This window comes from Bombina bombina, chromosome 1 (assembly GCF_027579735.1).
Source record: "Bombina bombina isolate aBomBom1 chromosome 1, aBomBom1.pri, whole genome shotgun sequence".
NCBI lineage: Eukaryota > Metazoa > Chordata > Amphibia > Anura > Bombinatoridae > Bombina > Bombina bombina.
Window position 1 is genome coordinate 1,252,981,618 of NC_069499.1, and position 24,152 is coordinate 1,253,005,769.

A 24,152-nucleotide genomic window follows, 5' to 3' on the forward strand; every position below is an offset into this window, starting at 1 on the left:
AGGCTCCAAAGTCTTCATCCTATCCGGGAAGAAGAGGCGATCCATACCGGCAACCATCTTGATCCAAGCGGCATCTTCTATCTTCATCCGATGAGGAACGGCTCCATCGTGAAGACCTCCAGCACGGATCAATCTTCTTCCGACGACGTCCAACTGAAGAATGATGGTTCCTTTAAGGGACGTCATCCAAGATGGCGTCCCTTGTATTCCGATTGGCTGATAGGATTCTATCAGCCAATCGGAATTAAGGTAGGAAAATTCTGATTGGCTGATGGAATCAGCCAATCAGAATCAAGTTCAATCCGGAACAGCCCATAGAATGCGAGTTCAATCTGATTGGCTGATCGGATCAGCCAATCGGATTGAACTTGATTCTGATTGGCTGATTTCCATCAGCCAATCAGAATTTTCCTACCTTAATTCCGATTGGCTGATAGAATCCTATCGGCCAATCGGAATTCGAGGGACGCCATCTTGGATGACGTCCCTTAAAGGAACCGTCATTCTTCAGTTGGACGTCGTCGGAAGAAGATTGATCCGCGCTGGAGGTCTTCACGATGGAGCTGTTCCTCATCGGATGAAGATAGAAGATGCCGCTTGGATCAAGATGGTTGCCGGTCTGGATCGCCTCTTCTTCCCGGATAGGATAAAGACTTTGGAGCCTCTTCTGGACCTCTTCAGCCGCAGGATTATGGATCACCAGCCCCCGCTTGGGTTGGATGAAGATTTTGGAGCCAGGACCGATCGGTGATACCCGGTGAGGTGAAGATAAGGTAGGAAGATCTTCAGGGGCTGAGTGTTAGGTTTATTTATGGGGGGTTTGGGTTAGATTAGGGGTATGTGGGTGGTGGGTTGTAATGTTGGGGGGGTATTGTATGTGTTTTTTTACAGGCAAAAGAGCTGAATTTCTTGGGGCATGCCCCGCAAAGGGCCCTGTTCAGGGCTGGTAAGGTAAAAGAGCTTTGAACTTTTTTAATTTAGAATAGGGTAGGGCATTTTTTTTATTTTGGGGGGCTTTGTAATTTTATTAGGGGGCTTAGAGTAGGTGTAATTAGTTTAAAATTGTTGTAATATTTTTCTAATGTTTGTAAATATTTTATTATTTTTTGTAACTTAGTTCTTTTTTATTTTTTGTACTTTAGTTAGTTTATTTAATTGTAGTTATTTGTAGGTATTGTATTTAATTAATGTATTGATAGTGTAGTGTTAGGTTTAATTGTAACTTAGGTTAGGATTTATTTTACAGGTAATTTTGTAATTATTTTAACTATTTTAGCTATTAAATAGTTCTTAACTATTTAATAGCTATTGTACCTGGTTAAAAAAAATACAAAGTTACCTGTAAAATAAATATAAATCCTAAAATAGCTATAATATAATTATAATTTATATTGTAGCTATATTAGGGTTTATTTTACAGGTAAGTATTTAGCTTTAAATAGGAATAATTTATTTAATAAGAGTTAATTTATTTCGTTAGATTTAAATTATATTTAATTTAGGGGGGTGTTAGGGTTAAAGTTAGACTTAGCTTTAGGGGTTAATAAATTTATTAGAGTAGTGGTGAGCTCCTGTCGGCAGATTAGGGGTTAATACTTGAAGTTAGGTGTCGGCAATGTTAGGGAGGGCAGATTAGGGGTTAATACTATTTATTATAGGGTTATTGAGGCGGAGGGAGGCGGATTAGGGGTTAATACATTTATTATAGTAGCGCTCAGGTCCGGTCGGCAGATTAGGGGTTAATAAGTGTAGTTAGGTGGAGGCGACGTTGGGGACAGCAGATTAGGGGTTAATAAATATAATATAGGGGTCGGCGATGTTAGGGCAGCAGATTAGGGATACATAGGGATAATGTAGGTGGCGGGGGTGTACGGAGCGGCAGATTAGGGGTTAAAAATAATTTGCAGGGGTCAGCGATAGCGGGGACGGCAGATTAGGGGTTAATAAGTGTAAGGTTAGGGGTGTTTAGACTCGGGGTACATGTTAGAGTGTTAGGTGCAGACGTAGGAAGTGTTTCCACATAGAAAACAATGGGGCTGCGTTAGGAGCTGAACGCGGCTTTTTTGCAGGTGTTAGGTTTTTTTTTCAGCTCAAACTGCCCCATTGTTTTCTATGGGGGAATCGTGCACGAGCACGTTTTTGAAGCTGGCTGCGTCCGTAAGCACCGCTGGTATCGAGAGTTGAAGTTGCGTTAAATATGCTCTATGCTCCTTTTTTGGAGCCTAATGCAGCCATTCTGTGAACTCTAAATACCAGCGGTTTTTAAAAGGTGCAGCCAGAAAAAAGCACGTGTAGCTAACGCACCCCTTTGGCCGCAAAACTCTAAATCTAGGCGTTAGAAAATCTGCTAACTTAATCAGAACCTCAAACACCTGGTAAATGGAGAGATAAACTAAATAACATTCCACCTTTGTACCTAAGAATATCAATGCTCCACAGATAGAAACTTTTAGGGATTTAGTCTGTCGGGACATTACCTCTTTGAAAATGAATCCAAAACAACATAACCTGACACACAAGGAACATAATTTCCATAATTTCTTTGTGTTTGATGGGCAATTCTTCCTCCAAACTCGAGGAACAGCTATGGGCACTACATGTGCGCCAACTTATGCCAACCTGTTCTTCGGTTGGTGGGAGGCAGAATTTGTTTTCACTGAAAATAATCAAATTTATACTGACCACATACCTTTGTGGATTTGTTTTATCGATGACATCTTCTTCATCTTGTAAGGTACATATTCTGAGTTACAACAATTCCTAGCCCATTTAAATCAGAACCCACTGAATATCAAACTGACACACAAAGCTAATCTTACTAAGATTAATTTTCTTGATATAACGATCAGTAAAAACACTGAAGGATTGATTAATATTGATTTATACAGAAAACCAACAGCTACAAATAGTTTATTGCACAGTACGAGTACACATGCGCCTAGTACAATGAGAAGTCTACCCACAGGCGAATTCTTGAGACTTCGCTGTAATTGCTCAGAAGATCATATATATATATATATATATATATATATATATATAAAGTGAGAGCTGCTGAGTTATAAGAAAGACTGATCAAAAGAGGGTACAGCAAGAGATCAATCAAAAGAGCTAAGTATAGAGCCATACATACACCTAGAAAAAAATATTGTCCAAAAAAACTAAGAGAGGCTCCATTGTACCCAGGTTGATCATGACTTGTAACACAGAAACTTCTGAAATCCTTAACATAATAAAGAAGCAGTGGGATGTTTTGATGATGGACCCCACAATAAAAATAATATTAGTGTAGGGTTACTTCTTTTGTTTCTTAGCTCTGCTCTGGCTGATAAGGGTGCAGCACACGTTTTCTTCAGGGCCCTGGGGTGACCACTGAATTCACACACACATGCAACTGAGTGTTTTCACAAGATTCCCCTTTATTGAAGAACACACAAAGACTTTATAGGGATGTATACGTCATACATGAGGTCACAGGAAATATATAAAAAACGTAATTAACTTCACATCTGCATAAGGGGCCCACAGGAAATAAGAATGTTGTTATAGCACATAACAGAATATGGCCATATAACAATTTGTAGAGAGGATCTTATATTAGAACCATATGTTACAACTTATACAAAAAGGAAAATATCATCATGGAATGTTTCTTGCTGGACGTCATGCAAATTTCAAGGCTACCCTCAATATACTTAATATGTGAGTTTCAAATTACCCATATAACATAATATATATAATATATACATATATATATATATATATATATATATATATACACACATATATATATATATATATATATATATATATGTATAAGCAAAGTGCACTCCAGATTCAAACTGACAGCCGCTTCGGGTGCTAGCAAAATTAGGATATATCAAAGAACAGGAAGCACTCCAGAAGACTTTCAAATAATGTCACCTTTAATTAGTGAACGTTTTCGGGCAATAAACTACCCGTCCTCAAACTTGTAAGTTTGAGGACGGGTAGTTTATTGCCCGAAAACGTTCACTAATTAAAGGTGACATTATTTGAAAGTCTTCTGGAGTGCTTCCTGTTCTTTGATATATATATATATATATATATATATATATATATACCCATCATTCCCCTCTTTGATCACATCGTGATCACATAACCTGTAATGTTCCTACAATATAAACTATCTGGGTCTACCTCTAATTAAATTTTGCAGTTGAACTTTTTCTGCATCTTGTATCATACCTGATATTTTCTTTCGTAAAGTACAAGACATGTAACAGTTAAACAATGTTAATAATAGTAAACAAATAGGTGTAAAGTGTCCAGCATCTTCAGGTGAGTAATAACATGCCGTTATTAATACTATTGGGATATACACAAAGATCAATATCCCCATTAGGAAAAGGAAGATCTTGCAGAAATGTCTTGGATCCATGATTGAGATCCTCATCCTGGTCTTTGTGAGGAGTGATCGATACCTTATCACCCACTTCTCCTTTGTGAGGGGTGACCGATAGCTTGTCACCCGCTTCTCCTCTCTTTGGACAGAGTTTCACTCGTGAAGCGTGCATCCAGATGTCCTTGTTGTCAGTCAGTACGGCAGTCCTGGTTACAGCGATCACAGTGACTGGCTTGCTGAACGGGAAACCTCCTTTCTTTGCTTTATTCAGCTGGCGAATGCAGACCAGATCTCCAGGCTTGAAAGGATGGGTTGGTTCCTGTGAGGGAAGAGGTAAACGGGAAGACACATCACCATAGATGCCATTCAATTTATCAATCAATTGTTTTACATATTGTTCCTTAATACAATCTAAATCACCATTTTTAATGATAAGTGGGCCTTTTACCCATGGAGTCGGGAATGGTCTACCCATTAGGACCTCAAATGGAGACAACCTGGTTGTCCTATTTGGGGTCATTCTGATTTCTGCTAAAATCGCAGGTAAATAGTTTTGCCATTTAACCCATGTACCTGCTGTTGCCTTTAAAAGTTTTTCCTTGATATTACGATTCATTCTTTCTACAATCCCTGAGCTTTGAGGATGGTAGGGAATGTGAAAGTTCCAATTAATCTGTAACCATTCTACTAACGCATGTGTGATTTTACTAATGAATGCTGGACCGTTATCAGAATTAATCTGAAGCGGACAACCAAATCTGGGAATTATTTCAGTGGCTAAAATTTTAGCGACTGTTTTTGCATCTTCCCTCTGGGTAACAAAAGCTTCTGGCCACTTAGAAAATTGGTCAACTATTACAAGCAGATATAATTGTTTAGTGCCAGTTTTTGGAATATGTGTAAAATCAATTTGTAGATGTGTGAATGGGGCTGTAGGTGGGGTTAAGTGGTCATGCTGGGCTTTATTGGGGATGGTTGCATTGGTCTGTAAGCAATATACACATCTATTAATATATGCCTTGCAATGATCACCTATACCTCTAATGTAGAAAGATTGCTTCAACAAGTTAGTTGTTGGTTTTATACCTAGGTGTCCAACACCATGGGCTTGTGCTATAAAGAGTGGTGCACTGCTTTCCGGTATGCCCACCTTCCCCTCTTTAGAAAACAAACCATTCTCATCTAAAGTTAACCCATTAGTAGTCCAGAAAGACGTCACTAGGAGTGGCATGTCTCTGGAGTTCAAGAAGCATATGGTCTGTAGGACATGAAGGTGGGTCTAAAACAGCATACATACGGATGGTGGATCTGGGTGTATGAGAAACATAAGCAGCCTCTTTAGCAATTTTATCTGCAAGCGCGTTACCCAAGGAAATAGGGTCAGACTTGTATTTATGTGCACGGCAATGTATGATCGCTATGTCCTTTGGGAGTTGTATGGCCTCTAAAAGGTCATTAATCAGGTCTGTATGAGAGATGGTCTTGCCATCTGCTGAAACAAAACCACGTTGTTTCCATATCATACCAAAATCGTGCACAACCCCAAAAGCATAGCGAGAGTCAGTGTAAATGTTAACAGATTTATTTTCAACAATTTACATGCTTTTGTGAGTGCTATTAATTCTGCAGCTTGTGCAGAAGGATACGGAATGGGGCCTGCATCTAGAACAATGTCTGGTAGTTGCACAACGGCATAGCCTGTCTTATAAATACGGTCACTAGGTCGGGAACAAGAACCATCAACAAACACATTATCAGCATGGTCAAAAGGTTTATCCATCAAGTCAGGTCTTGGTATGGTAATGTGGTGTATTACCTCTATACAATCATGGTCTGTTGGAAAGTCTGGTGATCCTGTAAGTAAGGCACTAAGTATTTGAGTTGGCCCTGAGGATACACTACTATATTTAATAGTCAGATTTGTATTATTCAGTAATATACATTTATAACCAGAAAGTCTTTGAGAAGTCATGTGTTGGGTAGTGACATTTTTTACAAGATGTAAAACTTGGTGACTAGTGTGTAGTACTATTGGATGGCCTAATGTGATTGTTTCAACCATCTCTACAGCCATGGCGCAAGCCGCCAATTCTCGGAGACACGCCGGCATCCCTTGTACCGGTATTGGAACTACTTTGGAAAAGAAAGCTACGGGACGCATATTGCCTCCACCATGCTCTTGGGCACAGACAGCAGCCATGGTTTTGCAATTGTCCCCCGCATACAAGTGAAATGGTTTACAATAATCAGGTAGTCCCAAAGCAGGGGCACTAATAATGCTAGTCTTCAGAGCTATGTAGGATTTAGTCATGTCTGTGGTCCATTGTATATGTTCAGGGCTATCCCCTTTTGTGGCTTGCCTTAGAATGGAATCATGATGGGAGCACTCAGGAATCCATTGTCTGCAATAATTAATCATACCTAGAATGGTGAGCATGTCCTTTCTAGTAACTGGCTTTGGGATCTGTTGAATCGCTTGGATTCGTTTGTGACTAATGGACCGGTGGCCTTGGGAAAGCACAAAACCAAGGTAGTCCACTTTTGTCACTCCTACTTGTAGCTTATGTTTTGCTATTTTATGACCTTCAGCAGCAAGGTGTTTTAACAGACTTATTGTATCTACTGATTAGCCTCCTGGTTAGGACTACACAACAGTAGGTCATCGACGTACTGAAGGATGACGGAACCTTGGCTGGGAGTCCATGACCGCAAGATACGTTGGAGCACCAGCGAGTAGACCGCAGGTGAGGCCACATAGCCTTGAGGGAGGCGTGTCCAGGTAAGCTGACGCCCATCATAATAAAAAGCCATAAGTAGCTGTGTCTCAGGGTCCAATCGGACTGAAAAAAATGCATTAGCTAAATCAATGACTGTAAATATACAGGCGTCATGTGGAATGGCTGTGAGTAAGGTTGTAACATCTGGGACTATTGGGGCAATTGGGATTACTATTTCATTAATTGCCCTTAGGTCTTGTACTTACCTATAGTCATTGTCTTTCTTTGGGATCGGATTTATGGGGGTATTATAGGGAGAAACTACTAGACGGAGGATTCCTTGTTTAAGGAATTCCTCTATCATGGGTCTTATCCCTTCTTTCTTCTCTCTAGACAATGGATATTGTTTAATAAACACTGGAGTAGTATTAGGTTTTAATCTGGCTTTATATGGGGTACACTGAACTAAACCAACGTCAAGTTTTGAAGATGCCCATACAGAGGATGGGACATCTGTCAATATGTCATTATAAAAACACAGGTTAGTGAACCCTAGACTCACGTCTAACCCACCCTGTCTAGTTACAGCTACTTTCACTCCAAGGGGACCCATAAGATCACGACCCAAAAGGTTAAGGGGACACCCAGTTATAATACAAAATGGGTGCAAAAGTTGTTGGCCAGTACAGGGTACCCTAACTTCAAGTGGCGGTGTGATGTGAGTCTGAGTCAGCACTCCATTAATCCCTAAAGAAGGTTCAGATTTTTCAGTAATGCCATCATACATATCTGAGCATAAGGCAGAGCATGTAGCTCCTGTGTCTACTAGAAATGGTAGGGGTTCTCCCTCCACTTCTAGGACTAAGTACGGTTGCTCATGATAACTTGTTGACACCACTGGAAAAATTGGAGTGCTACCTTCTAGGCACCCCTATGGCCATTGTATGTTGTGTTTGGGTGCCTCCATGGGTGCAGGGGCTATGTAAGGCTGTCTGTTATACTGTCAGGGATTGTAAGGGGGGCCAGAATTATTAGGGGTTTTGGGCATTCATTTTTCCAATGTCCCTGTTTCCCACAGTTAAAACAATGTGTTCTGTTTGAAGTATAATTCCCTCTAGCTCTTCCTTTAGCTCGCCCTCTACCTCTTACATACATTCTATTACTCCCTGTATTATCCCTTTCCCTGGCCTGGAATGGATAACAATGTTGTAAACTCTGCTTTTGATAAAAAGCAGCGTTTATTCCCTCTAATTTCCTGATGTCAAAACAACCTGCCCCTTCTTTTTCATGAATTCTTTTCAAGAATTCTGCTGGAGTCAACTCCGGCCAATCAGAGACAAATTGCTTCACCAACAAAGAAAGCTGAGGTTGCATATTACTAATGCAAGTCTGGACCTTCAGAGAGCCCATTGCATCTCCTGATTCCATTCCAGCCTCTTCCTTCCAGCATTTATAAAAACGCTTAACAAATTCTACTACTGTTTCCTTTGTATTCTGTTTGCATGCTAGTGCAATTGACATACTTTGTTTATCCTTCCATATTCTATGCATTTCTATAATTAATTCTGTCCACATTTCATGAAGTCCCTCACGTGTGTTTAGGGCATAGTTAATTGTTGGATCACGACTCAATTTACTAATACTCTTTACATTACCCCACTCCCAACCTGATTCAGGGTCATAGTCTAGAAGTGCATCAATGATAATTCTTATGTCTGTCTGTGTCATGTTTTGTCCTTGTAACATTCTTTTTAAATACATAATACAAGCTGATGGATGTTGACGGGGGTTTGGGGCTCCCTTGGTAATTTCCCTTAATTCACCCGGGGACAAAGGTTTAATAATTAATTGGTCTCCCACAGTAAGAAATGGCATACTAGCTTCTGGTACAGCTGCCTCCTCCTCCTCCTCTACTTCTTCATTCCCTCTTTTATATTGTGGGGTTATTGTAGGGGGGTAGGAAGGTGTTACTGGTTCAACCTTAATCAGGGGTTTGGGCATAATTGGGGGTTTAGTGACCTGGTATCGGGGAGTTACAGAAGGTCCTGGCAAGGTTTATTCTTGGGGTACCTGAGCAGAGGCAATAGAAATAGTCTCTAGATCTATGTCACTAGGGGATGGGAGGCTAGGATATAGTCTGTTATATGATGGCAAAGGTAGGTTAGAGGCATTATATGGGGCAGGGGGGGTGAATATGCTCTCTGTCTTTGCTTCTCACTTTTACCCTTCTTTTTATTCCCATCTATATCAATATATTGCCAGTATGGAGCAACAGTCAGCCAATTTTCCCCACCCTTTTTCATATAATCCATATACCATCTTGGATCACCTTTATACCATGGAAATGCCTCTTCATCACCTAGACACAACCCTTTTACCATATTCATATGAAATTTATCATTATCCCCCTCTCTGGGGAATGGATCAGAGCTTCTCATAGCTTCTGTCCAATCTGCCATATTCTGAACCCAAGGAATAATATACATAAACCCATTGGGCGACACTCTTCCCACATAATCTTTACATGTTTCTCCTGGCTTAGGTGATGGAAATTGTTTAGACTGGGATTTGCCCATTCTCAACTCCTAACTTATCATTTAAAACTTTTACAACAAAATATAATACAATACAAAAAAATAAAAAATAATAAAAAATAATAAAAATAAAAAAATGCAATACCTTTACCTTTAAGAGCAATTAATTATTGAATCTTTTTGCAAAAACCACATTAACTAGAATGGTTGTACTCCGTTACCAGTTATTGTGCTTAATGCTTAAGTTTACAACAAGAGAGAGAGAAAAAAAATATCACTATGCTGATCCTTTCAGTAGTTTCTGGCATTAATTATCTCTAGGTCAAAGGTCACCCTTCACCAGAAAAAAATGAAGCGTTTTACTAACATTCAGAAACAGCAATACATATTAGCAACAGTTTACTTTCTTAATACAATAAACAATAAACAGTATTTTGCCATACAGCATATTTAAAAAGCAAGCAGCATAAGAATTCATATAAACAATGCAGTATTTATCTTATAACTTTAAAGCAATGTTAGCCATACAGCATATTTTTCAAAAGCAAGCAGCAAGAATATGTGTGGTTTAACCCTTCAGCCAGACTTTATATAATCTGATTTCTACCAAATAAATCTATTATTCCCCTTTTTAGACAATAGTTAGAATCTACCAAAGATTCACATATATATTCCCAACTATTCCTATGTAAAATGAAACTTAAGGGGTCTCGTGGTAAGAGAAAAAAGGTCAGAATAAAAAGGACACTTTGTTCAACTCACCTTCCGAGAGTTCGCTGTTTCATCCCACTTCTGACACCAGTTTGTAGGGTTACTTCTTTTGTTTCTTAGCTCTGCTCTGGCTGATAAGGGTGCAGCACACATTTTCTTCAGGGCCCTGGGGTGACCACTGAAATCACACACACATGCAACTGAGTGTTTTCACAAGATTCCCCTTTATTGAAGAACACACAAAGACTTTATAGGGATGCATACGTCATACATGAGGTCAAGGAAATATATAAAAAACGTAGTTAACTTCACATCTGCATAAGGGGCCCACAGGAAATAAGAATGTTGTTATAGCACATAACAGAATATGCCCATATAACCATTTGTAGAGAGGATCTTATATTAGAACCATATGTTACAACTTATACAAAAAGGAAAATATCATCATGGAATGTTTCTTGCTGGACTTCATGCAAGTTTCAAGGCTACCCTCAATATACTTAAATATGTGAGTTTCAAATTACCCATATAACATAATATATATATATATATATATACACATATATATATATATATATATATATATATATATATATATACCCATCAATTAGGTGAAAGACCGTCCTTTGGATTCAGGATAACTTAAAACATCAAGGATAGTGTAAGGAGCAGCCATTTTCAGAGGAAGAAAACTATTTCTGCTTTTAATCCAGAAGCCCACAAATGTGGTAATTGTAGTACTTGTAAGTACATGCGTAACACAGAGAGTATTAGAGAAAGATTTGTTAAAAACCATAAAATTAAACGTTGCATAAGCTGCAATACAGAGAGTGTTATATATATGTGCTACTATGCACGTGGAATTTATTCTATGTTGGGATGACATCAAGAAATCTCTGTGTAAGACTCATGGAGCATCTCAGAAACATAAAAAACGCTGCTAAGGACAGAGAAGAGCAAAAGACACTGACAAGTGTGGCTGCACATTTTTTAAGATTTCATAACTTAAAGTTAGTCTTCGTATGAGAGGAGGAAATTTGGAGTCAGCATTACTTAAGTCTGAAAGCCATTGGATTTATTTATTGAACCTTGGGGATTAAATGAACAAAACAACTGCTTTGTCTATCTGTAATACTTTGACACTTATGGTATCAGATTTGTTTGTACTCAATGAGGGGTAGTTATCAACGTGTCTACCTCAAATACGCTGGAATTCCGCAGCGTATTTGAGGCGAGGCTACTTTTGCCCTAGATACCGGCAAAAGTAGAATTTTGTGACGTAAGCTTCGATCCGCCGGACTCAGTCCGACACAGATCGATTCTTACGTCACTCCAGATGTTCCGCACACAAGTGCGGCACAATCTGACTACTTTTGCTAGTTATCAAAAAACTAGCAGGTACGCTCGGCACTTTTCCAGCCCAGCGTACCTGGTTTTCAAACCGCCACCCTGGAGGCAGCAGATCCCATAGGAATCAATGGGAGTCTGACCATAGCGAAAGTTCATGTTCGCTGCTGCCAGATATCCCATTCATTCCTATGGGAGATGTCTACACCTAACCCCCTAACATGTACCCTGAGTCTAAACACCCCTAATCTGCCCCCCCCCTACACCGCCGCAACTAAATAAATGTATTACCCCCTAAACCGCCACTCCCGGACCCCGCCACAACTATAATAAACTTATTAACCCCTAAACCGCCGCTCCCGGAGACCACCGCCACGCTAATAAACTGATTAAACCCTAAACCGCTGCTCCCTGTCCCCGCCGCAACTATAATATATGTATTAACCCCTAAACCGCTGCTCCTGGACCCCGCCGCCACCTACATTATACCTAGTAACCCCTATCCTGCCCGCCCTATACCGCCGCCACCTATAATTAAGTTATTAACCCCTATCCTGCCGATCCCGGACCCCGCCGCAACTAAATAGTTTAACCCCTAAACCGCCGCTCCCGGACCCCGCCGCAACCTATTATAAACTTATTAACCCCTAATCTGCCCCCCCTACACCGTGGCCACCTATAATACATTTATTAACCCCTATCCTGCCCCCCCTACACCGCCGCCACTGTAATAAAATTATTAACCCCTAAACCTAACCCTAATCCTAACACCCCCCTAACTTAAATATTAATTAAATACATATAAATAAATTTAACTCTTATTAACTAAATGAATCCTATTTAAAACTAAATACTTACCTTTAAAATAAACCCTAATATAGCTACAATATAATTAATAATTATATTGTAGCTATCTTAGGATTTATTTTTATTTTACAGGCAACTTTCAATTTATTTTAACTAGGTACAATAGCTATTAAATAGTTATTAACTATTTAATAGCTACCTAGTTAAAATAAAGATAAATTTACCTGTAAAGTAAAAACTAACCTAAGTTACAATTACACCTAACACTACACTATACTTTAATAAATTAATCCTATTTAAAACTAAATACTTACCTGTAAAATAAACCCTAAGATAGCTACAATGTAATTAATAATTACATTGTAGCTATTTTAGGATATATATTTATTTTACAGGTAACTGTATTTATTTTAGCTAGTTAGAATAGTTATTAAATAGTTATTAACTATTTAATAACTACCTAGCTAAAAGAAATTCAAAATTACCTGTAAAATAAATCCTATCCTAAGTTACAATTAAACCTAACACTACACTATCATTAAATTAATTAAATAAATTAGCTACAATTAAATACAATTAAATAAACTAACTAAAGTACAAAAAATAAAAAAAGCTAAGTTACAAAAAAATAAAAAAATAATTTACAAACATTTAAAAAATATTACAACAATTTTAAGCTACTTACACCTATTCTAAGCCCCCTAATAAAATAACAAAGCCCCCCAAAATAAAAAAATGCCCTACCCTATTCTAAATTAAAAAGTTACCAGCTCTTTTACCTTACCAGCCCTTAAAAGGGCCTTTTGCGGGGCATGCCCCAAAGAATTCTGCTCTTTTGCCTGTAAAAGAAAAATACACCCCCCCAACATTAAAACCCACCACCCACATACCCCTAATCTAACCCAAACCCCCCTTAAATAAACCTAACACTACCCCCCTGAAGATCATCCTACCTTGAGTCGTCTTTAGCCAACCGACCACCGATGGAACCGAAGAGGAGATCCGGAGCGGCAGAAGTCATCATCCAAGGGGCGCTGAAGAAATCTTCCATCCGATGAAGTCATCATCCAGGCGGCATCTTCAATCTTCTTTCCTCCGGATCCATCTTCATCCCGCCGACGCAGAACATCCTTCTTCCCCGACGGCCGACGACTGAATGAAGGTTCCTTTAAGGGACGTCATCCAAGATGGCGTCCCTTCAATTCCGATTGGCTGATAGGATTCTATCAGCCAATCGGAATTAAGGTAGGAAAAATCTGATTGGCTGATGCTATCAGCCAATCAGATTGAAGTTCAATCCGATTGGCTGATCCAATCAGCCAATCAGATTGTGCTCGTATTCTATTGGCTGATCGGAACAGCCAATAGAATACTAACGGAATACTAACTTTATTTAGTTGCGGGGGGCTCCGGGGGCGCCGGTATAGGGGGTATAACAGTGTAGTTAGTGTGGGTGCTTAGTGACAGCTTGTCAATAAAGCTGTCAAAAAGCCGAAGAGCAGCGAGATCGGATGAGTGATAACTATCACAATCCGCTGCTCATCGCCCTGTACTTGGTGCGTGGCTTTTTGATAGCTTTTTTGATAACTTAGGCGAACGTATTCAGGTCCGCGGCGGCTATGGTAGGCGAGCTTAGGCGGGCGTATTGGACCGGCGAAGGCAGGTAAAGTAGACGGCTTGATAACTACCCCTCAATGTATGTACCCAATTTTAAATATCCAACGTACAGAAATACATTGGGTATACTCTTAATATCGAATTAAGGGCTGTAATAACTGTATGATCACATTCATTCTTGAATTCTCAGTTCTACGTTATTCTCTAAAATCATTTTTAATTAAAGTAATTTCTCTTAGGATTGGTGGACCTTTTGGTCTTATCAGTAAGAATTTAATATTTCATAATATGTGTTAGATTTTGTAATCCCTGATTCAACTTGTAGGACACAGCCTCAACATTACACTTCACCATTGTCATCACTATTTTTTGTTTTAAAGATTGTTTTATTCATTTTTGCTTAGCACATTATATTTTCATTCACAACTTTACATTTTAATATATTGTTTATTCACATTGAACCTCTTGGTAACCCCCCACTCCCCTTAGATTTTGTAGTTAGTCACCAGGTAATTTCTATTACCGTTAGGTAATATTTAGGACCATTATATTAATAAAAATTGATCACTATACATCAGCACGGTATACGGAACCTATGTAAGGCACACTCGAAAACACTATTTATGTATTATTGTGTTCACAAGATTAGGCATTAGGGTTAAGATTTCACCCATTGAATAAACAGACAACCAATCAGAATAGGATGGATTGGAATGCTACGACAGTAAGTATCAATCAACATTAACTGTTGTTTACTTGATAATTTAATTATGTAAAGGTTCATTGGTCTAACTAAATGATGACCACAAGCACTTTTGATTTTGGATTTTGACATACATCAAGATTCATCACTATATTCACAGTACACATTAGGTTTATCACTCCACAATCTGTGCCCTAGTAGTAAATAGGGGAGCATTATGGAATGAAGATGTGTATAACAACAAGCATGATAATCATTCATATTTCACACAGACGAACAGACTTAAAATAAAGATAACAATTCAGAAGGAGCTGTGTATTATAACATATCAGTCCCTAATCAATATCATTTCTTCTATTATAAATCTGAAATGATTGCAGAAGAACAGACTCATAACAAAGATAACAGTGTATTAGAATATATCAGCCCCAGATGGCATGTCATTCCTTCTATTGCAAATCTGTAAAAACCTCAGATCCCCCATAGACTATAATGCTACTATCACCACCAACATACTAAGGTCATATTTAACACTTAGATATAATACTAATAATAGTACAGATAACAATCAGGGTAAACCGATTCCCTTTATTCTTGACTTTCATATCATTATTCACCTGCTGTCAATGACGGTAAGATCAGGTTATGACATAACCAATCGGAATTACAATAGTGCGGGACCTCCGGCTACTAGGGTTTAAATCCCCCGAGATCCGGAGAAAGCCCGGAGGGGCGAAACGCGTGGAGACGCTCTAGTTATATTTTTTTAATTGCCAGACACAGGTTCCTGCTTATTGCTCTAATTTAGCCGCTACAGTTAACATTATTGTTGTATAGTCTGGATTGTGCCAGACTTAGTTAACACTTATAGTTATTACTGAGCAATCCTCCCTGCTTAAAAGTTGAACAACACACATTGAACATAGCAGTACCCGACTAGGATAGAGTCACTCCTCAAAACTGGAGGCGACCGAGGTATGCGGAACATTTGGCTCAATACATTTTGTATTATTATGATGATAAGGGCCATTTTGCCATGACCCTTATTTGTTAATATAAAGAGTGGATAGGGGAACATTACTACACATCCAGATGAGCAAGAGCTAGCTTACTTGAACAGCCATAAAGTGTTTAATACTCTGAGTATACTCGCTGGATTTCATCTCCTGCTATCTGTTACAAAGTGGGTAGAATCACTACAAACTGTTACATCCTTACTGAGTTTATAGCACTAGCCGCAAGACTTGGCGGATACAACTGACAGTTAAGTGGAGGTTTATAATCATAGATTATACCATATATCTCTTGAGTTAATCGTATTGAGCTGGGAAATTGCATTATCTAATGCACACTTAAAGGGACAGTACCACTATTACTATAAATTCTCTCGATATCAACTGAGGTTGAAACAATAGTCTCATAACTAGGTGGATATAACTAATAGTTCATTGGTGTCACATAATAACTGATTATACTATACACTCCGTGAGTGAATTAATTTGAGTCATGAGATTTCATTATTTAATGTACACTTATAGGGACGGTATCTCCATTACTATAAATTATATTATATTTTGAACTTTGGTTATTTGAAAGTGAATATAACAGATAGCAACTGGTTTTTGAACAATACCGGGATAATACACAGAATCTATTAGCAATAGAAGAAGGGTATTTTAATACAGTTCACTGACTCTGATCAAACACTTTCGACAACATCCCTATAATCTAGAAATGTCTTAATATACAATATACATTGATACACTGTTAGTGTGTTATTGTGGAACCTAGAGATATTCATTATTTGTAAACTGATGGTACTTTGATTTACAGTGTGTCAATAATTTTACGAATCTAATTATTGAAGTTTCTACCTGGGTTCCTTAGTACCGATGGGTTCTTAATTATTTTTGATCAGTCTAGGATCACTATATAGTAGAGGAGTGACCATATCACCTTACTTAAGACTGGATTTTTAATTGGAATAGGAATTGAGAATCTCAATCTCACTTGATTGGGTTCAAACCTCAAGAGTGCCCTAAGTGTTACCTTAACACACTGAGTTTTTCAAGGACTCAATAGTGAACACCAACAGCACACTATGTACTATACTGAAGTGGTGGATGTATACACCCAAGCAGGGTGATCTACTATTTCTTTTTTGAGCTACACTAGATTCAATTATGAGGGGTATTACTCACTAATACTACCTATAGGCCAGACCTATTGTTACTACTACCCCCCATTTCATCCAATGATAGTTATTTGGAACCAGTGTCTGTTACGTTTTTAATGTTTCAATGTTACTCTTTTTAATTCATGTTCATAAAAGTTATATTTTATAAACCTGTTAGGATTTGTACTGCCCACTAGTCAGGGCCTAGAATGTTACATGTGCATACTTTTTGAGGGTTAGCACGCTGTCTTTTTGTGCCATCCCTCTTTGTGTTCATAGTACTTATCTATGCACCAGCACCATTTCCTCTTCATAATTAAGGGTTACATTACAGAATACTCCTACATATTTATCATTTAAAGGAGAAATGCCTGAGTAGTGCCATTGCTCTTTTGTTGTAACTAAAATTGGGTAATGTGTCTGTTTTATTGGTATGAAGAAGCATAGGATCCTCAAGTAATCTCTTATGAAAAACCTCCAATGGTTTACCTCTCGAATACCAAAAGGTTTCAACTCTGAATTTGATATATTTAATTATTAAGAGTAATTTATTTTGTAAATGATGTGCTATTTTTTTTTAAAAATTGTTTGCTCATTTCCAGGTACCCTTTTCTTACATTTAATATTTTGCAGCATTGAATGTTTTTGCATATTTTTGTATTAATATTAGTGTTGTACATGTGCTTAATTCAACATTGCCCACTTTTGTTTTGTCCACATATTATTATTATTTTTAGTGTGTTGCTCAAGGTAAATTGCAATTGGGAGTTAGCAGGTTATAATAGTTGAGTGGAGTTGGTTAGGGTTACTGGACGATAAATTGGTATCAGAGGAACCCCTAATCAGTGATGAAGACTCAAGTCGATTGACTCGGTCTTAAAGGGACACTGAACCCAAATTTTTTCTTTTGTAATTCAGAAAGAGCATGCAATTTTAAGCAACTTTCTAATTTACTCCTATTATCAAATTTCCTTCGTTCTCTTGCTATCATTATTTGAAAAAGAAGGCATCTAAGCTTTTTTTGGTTTCAGAACTCTGGACAGCACTTTTTTATTGGTGGATGAATTTGTCCACCAATCAGCAAGGACAACCCAGGTTGTTCACCAAAAATGGGCCGACATTTAAACTTACATTCTTGCATTTCAAATAAAGATACTAAGAGAATGAAGAAAATTTGATAATAGGAGTAAATTAGAAAGTTGCTTAAAATACCATTCTCAATCTGAATCACAAAAGAAAATGTTTGGGTACAGTGTCCCTTTAAGTTGAATTCAAGTCATTTCAATTACTCGACTTTGGCTCGACTCGTAATAAATGATGCACTGACTCGACTCCACTTGGGACTTGTATATTTTTAGTGACCCAATTGCATTTTGTGGAAATTTTTTTTTTCTAAAATGCAATCTTGATAAATTTGATTAACAGCACAGCTTTGTTTAAATACAGCCTTGTTGAACTTGCCCATGATAAAAAAAAAATTACGTTAACTTTGTGCATATCTTCTTGACTTTTTAGTTATTGAAACTTCCCTCCATACACAAACACATTCCAACACATCTCCTTTTTTCTGTTAAAGTTGGCTCCCAGACATGAGACTCAACTTGAAAATATTGACTTGAGACTGGAAGGTAGAGACTTAGGGGCCTATTTAAGATGGTGCAAGCGGATATGATCCGATATTGCGGATCATGTCTGCTGCACATCGATAAATGCCGACAGCATATGCTCTCAGTATTTATCATTAAACCAGCAGTTCTGGTGAACTGCTGGTGCAATACCGCCCCCTGCAGATTTGCGGCACTAGCAGGGGGTGTCAATCAACACAATCGTATTCGATCGGGTTGATTTTTGGCAATGCCTGTCCGCCTCCTCAGAGCAGGCGGACAGGTTATGAAGCAGCGGTCTTTAGAAGCACCATTCAGAGCTTGATAATTCGGCCCCTAAAACTTGACTTAAGATATATATTTTAAAATATGATTATACCTATCTACTATAGATACCAATGGTTATAAAAGCAATCGTTATAAGGACCTTTGTAGCTTGCTTCCACTAAAAATACTTCTACTGCTATATTTTTTAATACTGGCTCTAATCTAGGGCCTATATTATTATTATATGTTCTTTAGCTGTGAACTGAACATCTGCTATAGATGTCATTTCTAATTCTGGCACTTCTCCATTTAGCAACATCAACATGTCACTAACACCAACAATTTCACAAACATTACAACTTTGTGTTACTTTTCTCTACTCTTGTGGGCATTGAATGTTTGCATGGTATTATAAACTTTCTTATTAGAGCCACATAACTCCCAGGAATTTGCCCTGTTAAATTTGGAAACTGGCACCAGTGTTACCTTTCCTGGCTGGGGAAGGATCCCTAACATTACCAACTCCTCTAGGAGGGACTGTGGCTCATTGTAGAATATGTTTCTTCCCTTTTAAAATGGTACACTGCATCTTTAACAATCTTCTATTAAATCCTTGTCTGTAAACACAAAGTTAAAGTCCTCTGGAGCAGTGGTTCTCAACCAAAGTGACCTCAAGGCCCGGTAAATTTTAGCTGGACATGTCCAGGGCCCGATAGTTTTATTATTATTTTTATATATATATATATATATATATATATATATATATATATATATATATATATATATATAGTAAGCAGCAGGGATTTGCCCTATCAGTAACTAAGCATTTCAGTGTGGGTTTAGTGGGGGCCCTGGAGTGTGGGGGTCCTGCCGAGGGTCTGTCGCTGTGAGGGCCATGGAGTTTGAGGTCTGGCCCTGGAGGTTGGGGGCCCTTTCTTTGGCCCTTAATGTTGGGGGTCCTGGCTCTGGAGGTTGATGGGCCTGTTGGGGTAAGGGCAGGGAGGCTACCATCTTCATTTGCATAAATTTGAATACATTTGGGTCAGTGTGAGACAGTTTTCCTGGGGCCTTGATTGGTCTCAGTCTGTCCCTTGTGTGCAGTGGGGTAAGAGTGTGCAGTGGGGGCATGACAGGTCAGGGCCCACCAGCAGGGCTATCACGGCCCGGTACTGGGCCACGGCCCGGCTGTTGAGAAACCTGGCTCTGGAGCATCAAATATTGAAGCTCCATAGCAGGACATGGCTGGTCAGCAAATCAGAAGCGTAAGTCATACAAACCAGTCACTGTCTGTGTCCTGTTTGACAACTGGAAAGCTTTCCTCTCTAAATGGCACTTTACCTATGTATTTATCCCCTTTGCAGGTATCAGTAATGCAAACATTACATGTTGTAAGAAAGTAGAGCAGGTCATTTATACATCAGAATGTCTAATTAATTTGTCGTTTAAAATGTCTCATCATGGGACAAAATGAGTTAACTTGTCATTTAATATTCATAATTGCTTATTTATGGAAAACGTAAAGATATTTGTATTTTATTCCCAAACAAAAGTAACCATCATTTTTTATTTGTCCCAGTATACATGATATAACCAGTAACAGCTAAGTCAAAATGTAAGTTATTAATTCAGGCTCAGTGATTAGCTTAAATTCTAACTTAAATCTTATAAAATTGAAGCTTTAACAAGCTGCTGCAATTTGCATGGATTATGTAAACCTCTTCACTTACAGATCTTACCGAAATATACCTTACAGCAAGCTATTTAGAACAGACTTGATAATCACCTTTGCTGGGTAAATGATTCATTGACCTTGTGCTGTACAGTCAATAATATTAACAAAAGCAAAAAGAACAACCAGTCCGGATTAGATGCCAGTGCTTTGTCAAGGTTTATTCAGATCGGTAATAGATAGCAGTAACAGCAGCTCAAACTATCTAACATGTTTTAGGTTAGTGTACTGTACTTAGTTATTTAAATAGTTATTTGAGTTGTGGGTTTTGGCAGTTTAAAGGGTTATTAAGTTAAATAGGTTTATTGTGATGTAGGGTTTTGCGGTTTAGGTGTTAATAGGGTAAATAGGTTTATTGCGATGTAGGGGTTTTGCTGTTTAGGGGTTAATAGGGTAAATAGGTTTATTGCAATGTAGGGGTTTTGCGGTTTAGGGATTAATAGGGTAAATAGGTTTATTGCGACGTAGGGGTTTTGCGGTTTAAGGGTTAATAGGGTAAATAGGTTTATTGCGATGTAGGGGGTTTGCGGTTTAGGGGTTAATAGGGTAAATAGGTTTATTGTGATGTACGGGTTTTGCGGTTTAGGGGTTAATAGGGTAAATAGGTTTTATTGCAATGTGGGGTTTTTGCGGTTTAGGGGTTAATAGGGTAAATAGGTTTATTGCGATGTAGTCATTTTGCGGTTTAGGGGTTAATAGGGTAAATAGGTTTATTGTGATGTGGGGGTTTTGCGGGATAGGGGTTAATAGGGTAATTAGGTGTATTGTGATGTGGGTGGTTGACGGTTAAGGGGTTATTCATTTTAGTTTTACTTGCAATTTTTTTGGGGATGGCGGAAATATAGGTAAAGAACTGTTAGGTTTATTATTGGGAGGCGGCTCAGTCTACACATTATTTATACAGTCACAATGCATAGTGACTGTATAAATAATGTAGACACTGACATTTTTATTAATGCTTATTTTTTTGTGTCAGTGTCTACATTATTGATACAGTAACTATGCATTGATACAGTATAAATGATGTGTGGGCGGAGTTATGGAAATTGCCAATCGCAACTTCCGAAAATATTTTACGGGGATAGGAATTAAAATATACGTCAGTGGGGGGCGGAGCTAGCCGCTTAACTGGAGAGACGTGTATTGCAGGAGCTCTCCCTTAGCTAAGTGATTTAAGCCTAAAATTAGTTACCCAAACTATACAAAAGGTGTTTTATTCCACCCCAGATCTCCCACTAGTTTGATCCCTGTGACTGGCTAAGGAAGACTGAAGCTTTTGGTGTATACAACGGAGGACAACTTTGCTGCTGCCTAGAAACTCCGCTTCGACGTCGGAAGAGTGACCTCGCAACCAGCGGAGGTGTTAGCTAACAACCCCACACTCCAGCTAACTATACTATCCTGGGCTAACAGTAAGCTACTTCCCTGACCGTTTACCCCTGCTGCCCGGAGGGTCGGGGCTCCGCTCCGGTGCAGCAGCTTAACACCTCACAGACACCAGTGACAGGGAAGCGGCTTGGCACTACCGGCAAGTGAATCTCCCCTAGCAGAAGGTCCTACCTTGACATCCTAGTGGCGAGTGGTGTCGGAGATCGTCCTGGCTGTGGCCGGTTCTGGGCTGTGGGGTGAGTGGCCTTGGAGACACATTGCAAGCGGAGCTGCGCCACTGATCCTTTGGCGCGAATCCCCGCCATCTTGAGGCCTGGGACTCTACACCATCCCTGCATTACATCTCGACCACCAGCGGAGCGAATAGGTTCTGGCCACCGCCAAGCTCCTGTAGGAAAAGAAGAAGAGAGGTAAGAGAGTATAGTGAAGGGGCCATTACACAACATCTCTCCCTCAATGTGACTGGTGGCAAACAACCTTAGAACCTTATCACAACGCGGCCATTAGCCGGACCGCATCCTATCTGGCTTCCTGACTGGCGTTACCTCTGAGACACTCACTATAGCTCATTCATCTTCAGCCTGTACTATCAGGGGAGCAGATCTGCCACACTTTATCCCCCCATAGCCCTGAGGATCACACTTGCCCTTAACAGTTTGCTGCCACACATGTGAACTTTTTAACTTGCAGCACTGAAAATTAGGGGGTTGCAAATAAACCCAGAGGCCTTCCGGGTTACACAGTCCCTACCACAAGCTGGCTCAATATCTATAAAATATATTACGGGTACCATCTGGGCCTCTCCTATCAGCCAGGCCTACAGCCTAACATTATACTAGTCCCCCGTGGGACATACCTCACAGCAATAAGACTCTACATCTTACACGGCCTACAAGCCACCTGATTTAAAGTGGTACTGAGAAACAACTTCAGCATAGTGCATTTGTGCTCCACACTGTTTAACAGGACAATAAATACTGTACTCGGGCCTAAACTGTTCTGGGGTCAGACCACTCACATATTGAATAGTCCCTGGTCATTCATTTGCTCAACTTGGCCAGGCAAACATTTCAACACTGAAGCCTTTTTTTTTTTTTACATAAGGGCTAATCGTCCATTGTACTGTGAGTACCTGCAAGCCACAAAATAAGTGTAAAGCCCCCACAGGAAAATATTTGTGCCATAAATCACCTCCTCTGCTACTGGTATTCATACTTTACACTAAACTGTTTACCTTCTGAGGGACTGCAACCTCTCAATAAATATATGCTAGCAGCTTACACCCAGAGTGTGATTACAGAGCCTGCTTAAACATAATAACTTTTCCTAATAGCAGCTTGAAATACAGGAGACATCCCTATTGCAGGGACACTAACTCTACGCACATCAGCTTCAGAGAAGCGCAATAACTGGGACATATTCCACCTGTGCCACCCTAACAGCCAGTATATGTTGCATAAAATACTGCAGTAACCCCACTATATGCTTCTGGAGCCCTGTCCAGTATAGCGGGACTCTCTAGTTTAAGTGACCCTTTCATGCTAAATTATCGCTGCTGCGTCAGCTCAGGTGTCTCTGGGCTTTGACCCAGGGTGGAGTGTTATTTTAATATCTGCCTAACCATATTTTCTACCCACAGATTGTTGACCGACATAACTGTGCCAGGTTTTCTGACCCAAAGCTGAGTTTACTAGCGCCTTACTGTTTAATTAGCCACTTATATTCCTTATGGGTTGCTCTTTTTTACAGTAACTGTGCATTCTATTTAGATAGATCACCCTTAAATTGCAATGTTCACTGTGTAAACTTTTCCTGCTTTAACATTCCTTTTTCCTTTACAGGACTTTTAGATTATTAGCCTCCTCATTTGGTAAGATAGGGTTATATGTGGCTTATCTAATTTGCTAACACTGAGGTCATAACAGCCCTGATAATTTGATTCCAAGTACTCAGTTATATCTCTCGCTGTGGAGGAACTACTTCTGGGGATTTCTCTCACCCCCTATCCACTCTCTCCACCCCTTTCCTGTTGTAGCTAATTGCAACAGGTCATATCCACTTCCCTTTCCCGTCATGGCCCAGTGAGGGCAAGGTTCCCTGGAGAGAGTGCATATCAAAGCTCCTGTCCCACCTGTCTCTGCAGTGGGATATATAAGATATTAAAGTGACA